The following is a 17,366-nucleotide window of genomic DNA, read 5'->3' on the forward strand; positions in this document are numbered from 1 at the left end:
CTTCATAAAGCGTATGTTATAGAACACATTATTCATGGGAAGATGCTTCTTGTTTTGACCAGTCTCTTGAATTTCTCATTGTAACCATAATAATTAATAATACAATTTATTAGGACCAATACATTTTAACAAGCATTTAATGTCTTCCAATCTGACACATCCTGTTGAAAAATATATTGATAAAGACCTAAAATGAGAGTTGCCCCAAGCTACATACGAAGTCAAATACGTTTATTTTCCTAAGTAGAATCTTAGATAACTTCATTTGGAGTTGAAGTTGTGATTGGAAAGGATACATATCTTGGCAGAACTATAATTAAGTGAGTGAATGGGGTAGTTTTGTAAGCTGTTTTACTCTTTGATGATGGGTTGGGTGTGTGTGCTTCTGTCTGGGAAAGAAGCATAGACTCTATTATATAGTAAACCCCATTCAAATCCTCTGATTCATTACACCAGGAACTTTTGAGACCATTTTCTTTAAATTTCTCTTAGCACCATCTATTGGTAAAATAATGTAACTTTCTTTACTTCTGAGTCATTTTAACTAACGACCTCATAGAGTCATAGCAACAGTACAACCCCAGTGTTAGTCATTTCACGAGAAAGTATGTAGCGTATCAAAGGGTCAACTTACCCCAAAGAGGACAAAAGTAGGTGATTCGTTCGCGTCCACTGAGAGGGCCTTTTGAAGGCCCATTTTGCCTCACCCATTTCTGAGCATTTGTAAGAAAGCATATACTGGTAAGAATTCTAGCCTTCTACCGAGTGAAGGCAGAAGTCAGGAATCCTATGGTCCAAGTGTGAGAAGACCCGAATTCCAGTTCCACCCAACTGCTAACTACAGTTTGTGACTCTGGGAGAAGTACTTAGTCCATTTGTGCCTCTTTTCTAGGTGTGTGAAATAGGAACAATTATACTGACCATTCTATTCTCATAGATTTGTCATGAAAATGCCTTATAAAAGAATACATATTGTAAATCTATAAAAGTAATATGTAAGGCATTATTTCTATATTACTCAGGATGTCCATGAATTGACTTGGAAAGGAAAATGAAATGAGGCTTTCAACTTTCCACTTTGACATAAAAGTGTCACAATAACATATATCGTTCTTTTTGGACACATTCTGAGATGGAAAGAAGTAGGCAAGAATTACCTAGAGTGAGAGATTGAATATAGAAAGTCATCAGAAAATAAGTACTAAGTTTTGGTTTGTTTTGTAAATAATTATAGTAGGGCTTCTTGGTTTACGGCACAGAATTATTTTATATATAAATTACCCTAAAATAAGAACAGGAGGTAACATTAAATTTTTATTACATGTCAGACACTGTCAAGCACTTTACATTTTCTTATGTCTCTATAACCATCCATGGGGCAGATACTGTCGTAACTCCTTTAGATACAGAAATGGAAGCTCCAAGAACCTCTGGGAAACATAACTAGAAAGAAGCAGATCTATATCCAAAGTACTATATTATACCCCTTTTAATAAACTTGAGCCACTATACTGTATTTTAAGCTTGTTTTATAATATGAGAAAATAAGAAAGGAGCTATTTAAGAAAGCTAATACCTGGGCCTAATGAGAAATTGAACTTGTTTACCCATTTTATGATGATAATGATTATTCTTTCATCAACCAAAATAACCCTTTTAATTTCTTATTTATCATAATATTTACATATAACCAGATGTTATGTGAATTTGCACAGGCAAAATATTGTTTGTTTTGTTGTTTTAGTCTGTAAATAGGGAACTCAATAGCAGATGGAAATTGCCAGCCCTGGGTAGTGAGAAACTTGGGTCCTCGGCACTTACTGTCATTCCCTCTTGAGAGTCTTCTTGACGTTTCTTCTGTTACCTCTTTTCTGATGTGCCCACTCTAGGCTCAGCTCCCCAAACCATCTACAACCTTTCAAGGCAGAGTAAAAATTTACCACCATGAACCTCATACTGCAGCCCTATGCCTGGGGTTAGGGGTGATTTAAGTGTGGGCATAGCCACCAGGCTCAGGTCTAGGCCTTTGGGATTCTAGGAACCATCTTGGGCCACTTAGAAGGGCCAAGAATTAGTTGTCCTGGCTTTTTGAAGCTGCTTTTCCGATCTTCATGGGAGGGTTTTTAGAATTCCCTTGATTGTGCAGCCAAACACCAATCTGGGGGTTGGATTAATAAATGTAAGTAGAACGAAATTATGTTTTGTGGGAAATATATGATTTCTGTGGAATTAATGGTTCTTGAATGTAGTTTTCAGAAAAAGTAATTGCTGGGGCGCCTGGGTGGCTCAGTCGTTAAGCGTCTGCCTTCGGCTCAGGTCATGACCCCAGGGTCCTGGGATTGAGCCCCGCATCGGGCTCCCTGCTCAGTGGGAAGCCTGCTTCTCCCTCTCTCACTCCCCCTGCTTGTGTTCCCTCTCTCACTGCGTCTTTCTCTGTCAAATAAATAAATAAAATCTTTAAAAAAAAAAAAAAAAGAAAAAGTAATTGCTTTGACCTGATTGCACATCTGCTGTAGACTAGTGACTAGGCGCAGACTGAGCCAGACTGCGCGTGTGAATCCCATCCTGGGCACTTAATAGTCCAGTGTCCTTGGGCAAGTTTCTTACCTTTGTGCTTCAGTTTTCTGTCTGCCATGTAGGGACAATAATGGCTCTGTCTCCTAGGACTGGTTAAGAGGATAGGATGAGTTAATACATTTAAAGTACCAAGAACAATGCCTTGCACAGAATGAGCAACCCACAAATGTTAAGCATTATGATTGTTGCTTTAATAAGTATTTTCATAAATATTAGTTGATGATTACTAACTGCTACGTTTTTCTAGTTTGGTAAGATGTGGGTTTTTCAGAAAATGTGGGAATAAAAGTAGGATCTTAAAATAGTCACAAAAATATGTCTTTGCCTCCACTTATACTCACTATCTTCAGGCCCCTTCAATCTCAAAACCCGGCTGCCAATTACTTTTGCGTCATCTTTTTGTTCCTATCAGACCCCCATTCTTTTTTAATAGCAAATATATTTGTTGACCTCTGGTTGGTCTGGAAGGTAAATATCTCTAACTTACCTGTACACACAGTTTCAACAAGCCAGTATAAGGGCCAAACTTTTGTATAAATGACAAATAAAAGGAAAGGCTTTATAATATAATAATTTATAGTCTAATATGTAAACTTGAGGCACAATGACACCATAAAGTGTCATGAAATTGTCAAATCCTCCACTTATATTTTGAATCACCATAAATGTGACAGATACAAATTCAGATTGGTGCAGTTGTATCAGAAGGACACTAAGATCCCAAGGGTCACATCGCTATTGCCTTTCCAAAACGGCAAATAACTTGAGAAAGTCACAAACAAAACAAGTCTTCTCTTGCTTAACCACAGAATTGCACTCCTGCAAAATTCAGTGTATATTAAAACTGGGCAAAATGCTTAGAGTTTATATATAAAATGGAGTCAAGCTCTAGGTTCAAATAATCACCATCAGGTGTTTTACCCACATCAATGTCCAGAGAGACATTCAAAAGTGATGCGGGATGAGGGAGAATTTGTTGTTGTACACAGAGTGATGGTCAACATGATAACACTGTTGTATGTGCACGGGCAATAACAATGAGAATGGGTGCTTAGTTACTCAAACAGGTGCTGGACTTTAGGCCTAACCAATGCCTTCCAAATAAACATATTCTTTATCCTACACAAAGCAGACATCTCACATTTATTAAATTACGACCTTTAATCCATTTCATCAAATTTCATTAAATGTTATCCATTAAATTTCAGTAGCATCCTTAATCATTGTGATGCCCTCCAATACCCTCTTTGTCTTCGAGGGTTTATCCTGTGTGCTCATGAATGCAGTCCTCTCATTCCTGGATACCAGGGCCACCATTTACTGCACTTCTGCTCTGCTGCCCCGTGTTCGTCCGCTGCCGATGTACACCGCTGGTCATGCCCACCAAAGGTGCTCTCAGTGGTGCCCCATGTGGCAGAGGCTGCTGCCACTGTGCCTTCCATTGTCTGTGCTGAGGTGCTAAGCCCGGTGTCGGGGATACCAAGGTTCATGCTGTGCCTGCTTCTCTCATGGCTGCTGCTAAAACCGTTGGTGCCACGTCCCATTGTAACACTCACTGTTTCGCCAATGGGCTGGAAGGCCCTTGGTATTCTCGGAAACCTGAGTAAGTCAAAACTCAATTGACTTAGTAGTAAAAAAAATCAGTGGTTAAAATCCTTCTTTATAATTCTTTTTTTTTTAATTGCATGTAACGTTATACTCTCAACCTCTCATGGATAATTGGAAAAAAATTTGCCTTAGTATTGTTTTTGCTCTGACCAAATCCTGCAGTGGAAGACAGGCTATGGTATATCGGAGCAGTGCCCAAGAAGTTGCCCTTCTCTTTCTACTTTTTTTTTTTTTTAAAGATTTTATTTATTTGACAGAGACACAGCGAGAGAGGGAACACAAGCAGGGGGAGCGGGAGAGGGAGAAGCAGGCTTCCTGATGCGGGGCTGGATCCCAGGACCCTGGGATCGTGACCTGAGCTGAAGGCAGATGCTTAACGACTGAGCCACCCAGGTGCCCTGCCCTTCTCTTTCTTGTCCCGTTATCCTTGGACTTATCTTGCCAGCTCCCTCTTTTCTCTTTAGTATAGATTCCTTACTACTAGGCTTCACCCACAGTTCTTCCAGTCAAGGCCAGGCATGGTGGACTCCTAGTTGAACACTGATTAGTTTCATACTAAAATTCTACTACAGTGGTAAATAATAACCAGGTAACAGTTTTGTCATCTCCCATTGACTATAGGGTTTAAAAGAGCAACAACAACAAAAGGAGGTGTCTTTTCCTTCTTTTCCCAATTTTGGGGGCTGTGATGGTGGCTTTTAGCATTGTTGAGTTCTAACAATGTCACAACTGGACCTGAAATATTTCTCTTGAGCAGAGTATGGAAATAGACATGTATTTATCCCTCAACTATAAAGCCATAACTATTTATGTCCTTGTGTTCCAAATATTGCAGAAGCAGAAAGTTTACCTTGAATCTAAATACAGAATTGAGAAGAAAAGAAGAAAGATTACATGGTTAAGTAAACTAGTCTTTGGCCTAATTTATCTTTTTCAGTTCAGTATTTTGTAATGTTTCTGTTTCTAGATTCCTTCTCTCTCAGTCCCGGGTAGTAGGGCAGTCAACAGCCAATTTTAGAAGAACCGGTGTCATTTAAGGGAAAGAACTTTAAACTATATTCATAGCAGGCTATAAAAAGCAAAGATACCACCCACAACATGATATTTAAAATTTTCCAGTTAAGTGATTTATTGGTAAATCTACACATGTGTTGTGCCGAAAGCAAAATGAGCAATATACCAGATGTACTCTGAGTTTTTAATTAAGACTAATTTTACCTATAGTACAAGTTTTAATAGGATATTTTCCTGTTTACAAGCTATGGAAACAACATTTTATGCCATTTGTGAGTGAAAGTCCTTATTATATAGAATATGGCTCATAGGGAATAGCAAAACTGAAAAGCAACCAAAAAACCTAGAGTCTTATGTCAATCTTAAAAATTTCTAGTCAGAAACATGTGCTCTAATGTCAACTCAAGCTCCTAGAAATAATGGATACTGTGAATATTTTAAGTGACTTGGCAAATAAAAGCCAGATTTGGGGGACTGAAGAAAACATTGAGTCAGGAGCAAAATTCTCTGAGAAATCAGGGGTAGTGGCAAGTTGGAGACTAGGTGAGTAGTTTTGAAACATTTTGCTGAAAACCTGAACTGCAAATCATTTGATGGTTAATGGTAGCCAGGAACTTTTGTCATTTTTCACTAGGTTCATGAAATTGAATAAACAACTCTTGATTCAACTTTTCTCCTATTGGAAATTTCGTGTATTTTTCTCTAAATCTAATTTTGCTGGGCTGCCAGTGGCCTCCCTTCCCTCACAGTAGAGCGCCCCAGCAGCCATCTTGGGTAAAGGAGCCTGACATCGGGCAAAAGGGACTGAGTCACTTATAGCAGGGACCTAGGTAAAAATGGCCCTTTTGATAGAATGTTGAGCATTAAGTTGAGTTAAGCAAACAAACAAAAAAAACATTCCCTCCGACAAAAATAGGGCTGACTCCAAAAGCCTTGTGGAGTAGTTTAGGATTTTTAAGTTTTCTCTTTTTGTTTTGAGGAAAGGAGAGGTGGGTACAAAATGACAGTAAGGGGGGAAATTAGCCTTATTCAACACACAATGAAATTTCTGCCAAATTCTACTTTTATAAACCCTCATTTCTCACTGGGCAACCCCCTCTAGCTCACTGAAACTCCACCTGTACAACTTCTCTCCTAGTTGGTTTCTATGTCCACTCTCCTCTCTCTAACTCATTTATATAAATTTAAAAAATAAATTTATTTCTTTACATTACTCCAAACAACATAACAAAGACAAGGTTCCCACATAAGTATGTATCATTCTTTCATAGATCGGAAAGGAAGAGGGGAATACCTGTGCTCTGATAATTTTTTCAGTTAGCCAATATTTTCCCTGTTTGACTTAAAGCTAGCTTGAATTTTTTCCACTACTTAACCATCCAAGTTTTTTTTTGTTGTTTTATTGAAAGATTTTGCTTTTAAGTAATCTTTACACCTCGAACCCACAACCCTGAGATCAAGAGTCGCATGCTCCACTAACTGAATTAGCCAGGCACCCCAACAACCCAGGTTTTTAAATTCAGCTTCCATTGAGTCAAACTATAGCTGAGAGTTGGATTTGTTAACTCATGACTTTGAACCCTTGACTGATGCCAGAGCTCACAGGATTTTTTAAAGCAACAACTACACATTTTTAATTTATTGAAAATGACTGGACGTTATTAGGTGCCACACAGTCATTTTCCCTAAGGCATTCAATGTATTTGGTAAGAAAAAAACAAGATATAAATGACTTGTTATCCACCATCCACCTATTTTAAGGCATCTAAGTGGCAGTTTAGAACTGGATGTTCAGTCTGGGATTGCTATTCAGGGACATGCAGACAAGTGAGGTTAATTGAGATAAAATGCTGATGTCAGAACTAAAGCTGAGTTAGATTGTATTAAATCTCTGAAAAATAATTCATATATGTAGTTATATATATAAATTAAATATATATGTTATATAATTTATATAGATATTCATGCATATATATACCCACATGCACATATATACTGAAAGCAACTTGGCAATACAAAAGATAAGAGATGTTTAAAGAAAATATGAAGAATACCTTTGGGGCACCTGGGTGGCTACGTTAGTTAAGCATCCAACTCTTGATCTCTGCTCAGGTCTCAATCTCGGAGTTGTGAGTTCAAGCCCCGCACTGGGATCCATGCTGGGCGTGGAGCCTACTTAAAAAAAAAAAAAAAGGGAAGCAGAATATCCTTATAGAAAATAGTCATTTGAATTTCATGTCCTGACCTAAGTTCTACAGGGAGAAAAGACAGCTTAACTTCAGAGTTTAAAATCTAGACAAGAATAGGAAAAGAAAAACTCAAAATTTGAATCACTTAATTAACATTTTTAAAGACCAAAAATTATTCAACACTTCAGACATGAAGGCTCCTCCCCTTTTGGCTCAATTAATTGGTTAATTCTTTAGTCATTTACAAGATATAAAATAGGTCAAATGTACCTGGCTAATGATCGTCTTACCTAGCTAAGGTTGAAAACTGTGACACCATTTCAGAAATTCTTATCAGGTTCTGCCTGGCTTCTGACACTTGCCCTCTGTGTCCTCATCTATATTAGGAGTGGACTCTTGTATTATGATGCCGCTCAGCCAAGCCTGACCTCCACAGACTCCAATTATATCACCGGTCAGTTGGAGAGGGGAAAGAACTTGAGGATAAAATGGTTCCATAAAAATATGTTTGCTCAGTGTCCTAACCAAAAATCTTCTCTGACATATTTCCATGTTACTGACCTATTTCTGGCATTTGGATCTCTGGCTCTCATTAAATTTCACTTCGGCAACTGGCTGTAGTCTCTGTGTATTCTATATTCTTATCTCAATCATGGAGTCAGATATTATGAAAATATTGATATTCTAAATATGTACTTGGTTCACATTTAATACATTTACTTATAAATAGTATAGAAGTGGAGAAGCAGATTGACAATAATACCATGCACATTTTATTATACCAAAAACATAGAGTAAAAATGGAAGATTGAGTTGGTCTGTGAAGTTGTCATTGAAGGAGAAATAGGTTAATGCTTGGTTTCATTTAAAATAGGGGCAATGACCCCCAGTGTTTGTGTCTTACATTTAAATTAGGATTGACTTCAATATACTTAAAAAGAATTTGGAATCACAAATTTTTAGTAAGTCATTAATTATTCTGATGTAAATTATATCAATAATATTTCATGGTTTACTCCAGAAAATGTTCCTGAGAAAAAAAGTTTAATATTAATAAAGTGATTAACTTCTTTTCACAATGGGTGGGTTTAGACAGCTATTCTATTATCATATTTGTTGCACTCTATTTATTAATATTTGTTGGAGGTTGTGTTTCAAATTGTTATTAATGATGCTCATTAATTTATACTGAATTATTCATCTTTGGTCTTGCTGAACTAGTCAAGCATTTTTTTCCCTTTCTTTTTCCTTGGAAAATTCATGCAGAAAAATATCAAGGCAAAATTAAGCTGCCATAAAGTAATAAAACAATCTTTCATGCTGTTTGATCATTGCAGTGAAATCATAGGGGCAAGAAAATTGAAGTAGTAGCCTAGACATAGCTTTGATTACCAAGGAAAATGAACAGAATTCAAGGTTCTTATGTTGTCATGGTCAAAACATAGAGCAGTCCATGGGGAAAATTGTTTTTGTACAATTGCATGACTTTGACACTTCCACTGAAAAAAGAACAGAAAGGAGAACATTTATGGCTTGCATTTACTGAGTGCTCAACAAGCATTTGATTGATTGATTGGTTAGCTGGTGGAAACTTTATACAATGACTACTTCTTTCAAGCACATTGGTGTGTCATTGATCTGGTAATTTTTATGGGTCAGATTTTATCTCCATTTACATCAGGACATGGGCTGCAACTTATTTCTTACAACACAAAATGGAAGTTATTCTTTTCCCCCCAAAATTACTATACTGAAATACTATGATATTTGTATTTGTGGTTTGATGCACCCTTATATGGTAACATAAGAAAGATATTCTGAAACTATAGAGAATAGACTATTGGTGTCAAATCCACCTAGGTAGTAACACAATAATGTGGAATTTTGAGTGGCTTGGCTTAAGGTTAGAATTATGTATTAATAATACCACTTGCATAAAATGAAAATAAAAATGTATTAAGGAATTGATGTGTTTGGAGCCCATATATCCTCATATTATACCATTTAAATTCAAGTGTAGGTCTGAAATAGTCTAGGGTCTTTTGTCTATGGGTCATAAATTTTGTCTATGGTCATAAATAAACAGCTAGTTCTGTTGACTAAGAGTTGGTTGTGTTGGTTGTTTGTGAAAAAGTCTCTTCCTGAACAAAACAGAGAGGAATAGATTTAAATATTGTAAAACTGGGTCAGTCCTAGGCTTACCCCATCCACAGAAACCTAGCCTTAACACAGAACTCCTTTAAATAAGTGGAACAACAGGAAATGAACTGCTTTGCTGGGAGATCGCAATGCTAAATTTGAGGAAAGTCACTAAAACCAGTGTGTTTTTACAAGCTACTTCAAATAATATTGCTGTGTTTTATTTTGGTCTACACATCTGTGCTTATCACATATTTCCTGCTTTGTTCTTAAGTGACTAATGGCAAATGTCACATGTTTAAGAATCACATAAAAGAGGATTTAATAGATTAGCCTTTCTCTGATAGTCAGCAGTGATGAGAAACCCTTAGTGTTGAATAAATTCAAAAGGAATAACATTTAAGTTACACTTTGTGAAGTTTCTAGTTATAAACAGATTTCCTAGATTATAGAAAAGTATTATAGTAAACTACTACAGTGGTAGCTATTTAACATTTTTTGAGCATTTGATATATGCCAAGGGCTGTGCAAAGTCCTTTAAAGAAAATTTTATATTTAATTCTGTCAGCATACATATGAGGTATGTTCTTATTATTACTACTGTTATAATTCTCATTTTCTAGATAAAGACACTGAACTTAGAAAAGTTAAGGAATTTGTTCATGGTCATACTTATGAATAGGAATCCATTAATAGGCAAGAATTAGAATTTTTTAAATAAATGTTTTTTGGAATAATATTTGTAAAATATTGTTGAAAAAAAAGGGTATTGGATAGCAACTATATTGTAACATCCTGGAGAAATCAGAACATGCATCTTTATTGGGTTCATCCATGTCTTCCCAAGGCACAGGTTCAGTTTGCCTGGGGAAACAAATGCAGCCTTGGTCCCCAAATCCATCTCTTATATGATGTCCCTGTAAGGGCAGCCTTCCTCTTGGCTGTCTACTGGTGACCTTCTCTTCCATGGTTTTCTATGCTTGCTGTGGGCTCCAGGGGGCTCTGCTGATATTAGACCTCTTGGCCTTTGATAGTTCCTCTCGGGGTATCTATCATTGCTTCCTCCCTGGAGCCTCCCCTGTGTTGTTGCAGGGTCCCGATGGGGTCAAAACACATCATGCTACTCTAACAAATACCTCATTGAAGTGGACAGAGAAAAACCAATTCCTGTCCATGTTATGCTAATTGCCTAGGTCAAGAACAAAAGGTTATGCTATACAACTCTAGTAAAACTGCTCAGCAATCGGCTTGCTCATTCTTTTCATTTCAGCCCCTTTTTCTATGGCCAGTGCACTTATCTCTAGTTATTTGGTTAAGAAGACATTAGCATTCACTTATTAAACAGAGATTGACCTCCTATGTTAAGTGCTGGCCTAAGTGTGTTTGGCACTTCATACACAATGGAAAGAAAAACCCAGAATTCCTGACTTCGTAGAGCTCCTGGTCCAGTAAACTAATTCCCTTAGAAGTACTTAATACTTACAACAATCCCTCCTCTCTAACTGCAAATGAGGGATCAAGTTGGTGAACCTGAATGTACCTGGTGGTGTGTTTCCTCCCCATTTTGCACAGGGTTCAAGAAGTGAAAGGGTCATTGATATTCCCCAAATACTTTCTCACCGGGTGGGAGCTCAAAGGGGATCCAGATACAGTGTCTCCTATGTGGTTTATTGGGCCTCACACAAAGAAAATGGCAACTGGTTGACCTTGTGGAGCACTCGGAATTGCTGAAATATACCTGAATTCACAGAGGGACCATATTCCAGGGCTGGCCCTTGGACTCTTGCGACTTATCTATTCCATTAGGTCATATACAGCATATATTAAAAATTACAACTTTTCACCTGGGATCACAAGAATTTAGAATTATAAACGACCTCAGAAATCATCTAGTTGTTCGTTTAGTAAATATTTGTTTAGTACCCACTGTGCTTGCTGCTGTCTTTTTCATCATCAAGCAAAGAAGGAAACAGATTCAGAGGTGAAGATATTTGTTCTTTTTTAGGAATTGGCAGAACCTGGGCTATGCTTCTATTGTTTTCAAAGCATATACTAAATACTCATTGAATGGTTTCAAGTTTGTCCCTCATATTAGGGTTTTCCATGGAAACAGAAAATAAGATCTATCTATCTTTCTATTATTATATCTTCATTGAGAGAGAAGGAGAGAAAGAGACTCATTGTAATGTATTGGCTCATGTGATTCTGGAAGTTGAGAAGTCCCATTATCTGCCATCTGCAACCTGGAGACTAAGGAAAGCTGGTGATGTAGAGAGCCATTCATTAGATTCCAGCCCAGATCTGAAGGCCTGAGAACCAAGTGTACTAAGGGTAGGAGAAGATTGATGTCACAGCCAATTAATCAGCCAGAGAGCAAATTCACCCTTCCTCTGCCCTTTTGTTCTGTTCAGGAGCTCAACAGATTGGTTGATGCCCAACCACATCTGGGAGAGCTCTCTGCTTTACTCATTCCACCAGTTCAAATGCTGATCTCCTCCAAACATACCCTCATAAACACACCCATAATGTTTAAGCAGTTATCTGGGTATCCCTTGGCCCAGTCAAGTTGACACATAAATTTAACCAATGCACCCTTTCGTCATTCCTACCCACAGACATTCTAGCCACTGGAACCTTCTTTCATAGGTGGTATGTTTATGGACTCTTTTGCATCACAGTTTAGAAAGAGAAACATTATGAATTGCTGATATTTGATCAATATTCAGCCATTTTTTACCTAACAAAAGGCAATTTCATATGATTCATCTTAAGCCATGGCCTACTGCCATATACAAATGCTCTTATTAGAGATCAAAGCTAATATTTCTTTCTTACTAACTCTTCCCCTATGTGCACGCGCCTGCACACATTCTCATACACACATGATTGTTTCTCCAGGACATGTGGCTAGTAAGAAGAAAACTAGGGCACAAATTTCTATTCACCAAATGCAGGGTTTGCTCTGGATATTCTTCATTTGCTCCTTCACTCTAGACTGACCCTTCCCCAGGAAGCTCTCCACCGCACACTGCATCAGTGGGGCTCCCTTGTCCTCTGACTTCCAGCAGGAGATCAGAGTTCAGGAGGAGGGAACTTTGGGATATTTATTCCCTACCTGCTTCCCGGCCAGACCTGGCTTAGTAGTGCCAGTGTTCTTCTATCTGTGGCCATAGCTCATGCTCAGCATCCTCTCCCACAGCTATTGTGACCATAGCTCATGCTCAGTGTTCTCTCCCACAGCTATGCCCTTTGCTTGGTTCTATAATCCCCGCCCTCCTGGGCTAGGGGTGGCAAGAGCGTCCATTTTGTCAACCCTGGGAGCTTCACTACCTATTGTTTTCCCTTAATGCTACCCTCTTTAACAGTCCCCTTCTGTAATAGTTTCTTGGTTAATAGTCTCTTCACTTACGATTTTGACTTGCCATCCATTCATTTTCTCCCAGGGCCCTGACTCAGTTTTTTTCCTGGCTATGACTTTAGTTTGTGCATATATTAATTTATATTTGTTATGTATGTAAGTTCTGTGGGTATGTTTGCATAGCTATACCTGTGGGCTAAGGACTAAGGCTTGTAAATGTCTTTGGGTAAAAAGAACAATTAATATACCCACAAATGGTACTTATTTATACTTCTAATCTCAAAACTAACTGTTAATTATTAATTAAGACCTTTTATCTTCACTGGAAGTTTTAAAATGAGAAAATAGTGGCTAAGTGTAGTTTCCTAATATGAAATGCAAGACAATATTCAAACATTTATGAAATATAATTACATTTTCCACTTTTACTTTCCTATTAATTATTAGCTCTGGGCAAAACATTAAATCAAATATAGTATAAATTTGCCTGCTAATCATTGCTTGTTTTCCAGTGTATAGTCTTTGCCTATAATGTATATAATTACATGCCATATAAAAGGGAAAAAAATAAAATATTTTGAATACATTGGGATACCATTTTGTTTTCCAAGTACACATTGACTTAACCCCTACGCCCCCCCCAAACCCTCCAAACTAGCTCATTGCTAGAACAAACACTTACTGAACACTTGTTATGCATCAGCATTGTGTTCAGTGATGTGGGACAATCAGGAAATTCATGAGAAATCATATTCTGGATTCTAGAAGACTCCTTGACATTGTCACACATCCATTAAGCATTGGTTAGTAAGAATCAAAATGAAAACCCAGGTCTTGTGGTTCTGGTTTAATCTTTCTTTTCTTAAAACTGCACCATACTCAGTGGGTACTGGGTCCCTGGCCAACCAAATGTTAGAAGGCAGGAGAAAAGCAGTCTTCATGCATCCTTTAAAAATTGTTCATTTTTTCTCTGGGTAAGTGGTAAAGTTACAGGCTTCATAGCTCTTTAAAATAAGCTAAGGGTAGTTGATAAATAAAAACACATAGATATTTCGCATCTGTAGCTGCCTATTCATTCAGTCCTCATACTGTGGGGTAGAAAAACCCTAAATACACATGCTAGGCCCTCCATATTTAATTGCTTTCTGAAAATATTTAACAAATACGTCTTAATGAATTACAAGGTCATTTAAAAGACTGTATCATAGGCACTCATCTCCCAAATTTCCCCAAAAAACAGAAGCTTGTTTTGGTATTGCTTATAGAAGATCTCTAGGTTCATGTGTGTGTTGGGTGGTCTAGGGAGAAGAGGGGAATGGAATATTAAAACAAGTGGATTGGACTGGTTTGTTGAGAGAGCCTTTGATAGAAAAGCCAAATGAAAGATGAAAGGAATAGTGACTACTGACAATTCTTTGACTCTGTTAAGTGAGAACATAGGGTATTTAAGATTTCCACAATTATTTATCATAGTTCCATAAAATGTAGTTGCAGCTTTTACAAGGATTAATGGAGCTTATTTCTTTAATGATTTTTTAAAATTTATTCATCTGAGAGAGAGAGAGAGAGAAAGGGAGAGAGCACAAGCAGAGGGGAGAGGCAGAGGGAGAAGCAAACTCCCCCTGAGCCAGGAGCCCGATGTGGGACTCGATCCCAGGACCCGGAGATCAAGACCTGAGCCAAAGGCAGATGATTAACCATCTGAGCCACGCAGATGTCCCTTAATGGAGCTCATTTTTAATTTTTTGCTATAATCAAGGGAAATGGGAATGATTTTAGATGTTAGGGAATATCTAATTAGAGGGGCTTTTTGTTGGTTTTGGGGGGTTAGAATCATTAAGAGTAACCTCAAATGTGGAATAAGATAATGGAAACCCATATATATATACCTATAGATCCTATATCTATATATATATATGTATATATATATCACAAAGGGTAAAAATTACTTTAATCAATATTACATTCCATTGTTCAACCACAGTTTCAAGGGCTGATGTGGAACGCTGACATATTCTTGACAATTCTTATATTGGATTCCTTGTGCTCTGTGTTATAGGCTCTTCCATTTGAACTAAGGCAAAAAAAAAAAAGGTGACATAAAATTGTTTATTCTTTGATATATTTGCTGACTACTACTTCCTGAAAATCATTGAGCTACTACCTTGGTGAAACACTTAATAGGGGTAGCTTCTTCAAAGTCAGCTCTGCTTGGGCTTCAGATCAATGCTGTGCTTCCTGGCAGTAAGGATAAAAAGGAAATCAGAGTAAATTACACTGTTCTCGTATTATACAAAAGAAGGCCACAAATTAGCTCTTCCAGAGAGACAAAATCTTTCCTAGTAATAAATCCTAAAAAATGTCTACTTAGTGAAAAAAAGAGAATGTATTTTCTGACTGTAAATTTAAAGGATTATATAAACATTTCAACTCTTCTTAAGTTGTGATTCCCAAGAAAAGAAATTACCTTAATGACTCTTCATTTGTCACCTCCAGAAACAAGCAATTTGAGTATTTCTTTTATTATGATGTATTAGAACTTCATTAATAAGGAAGCCTTACAAGTAGGCTATCATTTTTTGAGAAAGATCACACTGTGCTAAATAATGAGATATGGGAATACATTGAACAGCTTGACTTCTGCTGACTTTTACTTAAGAGTGTGAAGTGTTTTAAATTAGACTATGTTAGTATTGATGAAACGTGCACAAGGGGGAAAAATAATTTAAAGGCTTTGTTCCATCTTGAGAGCTAGATAAATTGTATAATTTAAAAATAAATCACTGTGACCTGACGGCAAGGAAAAACAACTCTCATGTGCTGTCGGAGCGAGTGGAAATTGGGGCAACCTTTTTGGAAGCCAATTCAGTAATACCTATCATTTTTACATTGCATTTATTCGTTGATCTGGTAATTACACATACAGACTAGACTTTGACCCTAGATAAACTTGTAAAAGTACACCCAAATAGATTTAGAAGAGCATTCATTGTGCAGTATTTTTGAAATAACAAAAGGAAAAATTACAAATATAATCTGAATACACAACAGTAAGAGAATGATTAAATCAAAGGTATATCCATTTAACGGCACACCCTAAGCATTAAGAAGTATAATGTAATTCTTTTTTTTTTCAAAGATTTTTTATTTATTTGACAGAGAGATAGCGAGAGAGGGAACACAAGCAGGGGGAGTGGCAGAGGGAGAAGCAGGCTCCCTGCTGAGGAAGGAGCCTGATGTCCTCTCTATCCCAGGACTCTGGGATCATGACCTGAGCCAAAGGCATACACTTAACGCCTGAGCCACCCAGGCGCCCCAAGAAGTATAATGTAATTCTGTGTATGCTCAAATGGAAAGGATTCCAGGATGGATTGGTAGGTAAACATGCCAGACATAGACCATTATACAGCAATCCCCCCTTATCTGCAGGGGATGCGTTCCAGGACCCCCAGTGCTTGCCTGAAACCTCAGATAGTACCGAACCCAAATGTACTGTTTTTTCTTATACATGCACACCTAAGATAAAGTTTATTTTATAAATTAGGCACAGTAACAGATTACCAACAATAACTAATAATAAAATAGAACAATTATAACTGGACTGTAATAAGGGTTATGTGAATGTGGTCTCGCTCTCTGGAAATCTGTTAGTGTGCTGCACTCATCCTTCTTGTGATGACTGAGATGATAACATGCCTAGATGATGAGAGAAAGGTGAAGGACACAGGCACTGTGACGTAGCATTAGGCTACTGCTGACCTGATGGTACGTCAGGAGGATCATTTGCTTCTTGACTGGGGGTTAACCACAGGTAACTGAAACTGAGGAAAGCAACACTATAGATAAAGGGGACTACTGTAATGTCTCTTTTGGATAGTTTAAAAAGCAGAAGTGTCTGCATATATAAGTTATATGGATATGTTGATATTTATATCAATTTACATATTGAAGAACCATATGCATCTTACCCATTGTGCACTGATTTAGACTTCAAAAGCAAATATGTAGGCATTGGCTTTGGCAGAGAGAGGTCCCAGATAGGGGTGGATTGCTGGATGCTTCTTTTTTTTTTTTTTTCCAATTTGATAACGTTCCATACAATTTGAATTTTTTTAACCATGTACCTTCAATACATTTATTTTTTTAAAAAATATCAGTGAGCATTCTGAGTAAATCATTACTGTTGGTCTTCACTTTTATATACTTTAAAAACTATTAAATACTATTTTACAAAATAATAAAGCATTGTGGTCGAGTTTACCAAGATCATGAAGCATGAGAGAGGCTCTAGCACATGAAGGACTGTGCTATTGTCAGGAAATCAATTCAAGTTGTCCATGTAATATTCTCATCACAAGCAAAAGTCAGCTCCTGCAGCCATCTTCCCCATATTAGGAGTGCATCTCTTACGTGTGTGGAGGGTAGATCTGCCTGGTTCAGGACAGTTGGAGACATCATTTCTATCTCTCTTTCTGAGCAAG

General features: G+C 37.4%; 1 protein-coding gene across 4 annotated transcripts in view; it reads left to right on the forward strand.

Moving 5' to 3' along the window:
• CPED1 (cadherin like and PC-esterase domain containing 1) overlaps positions 1-17,366 on the forward strand; it is a 265,948-nt gene that overhangs the window by 78,996 nt on the left and 169,586 nt on the right. The window lies entirely within an intron of this gene.

The sequence above is a fragment of the Halichoerus grypus genome, chromosome 12 (genome assembly GCF_964656455.1).
Source record: "Halichoerus grypus chromosome 12, mHalGry1.hap1.1, whole genome shotgun sequence".
NCBI classification, from domain to species: domain Eukaryota; kingdom Metazoa; phylum Chordata; class Mammalia; order Carnivora; family Phocidae; genus Halichoerus; species Halichoerus grypus.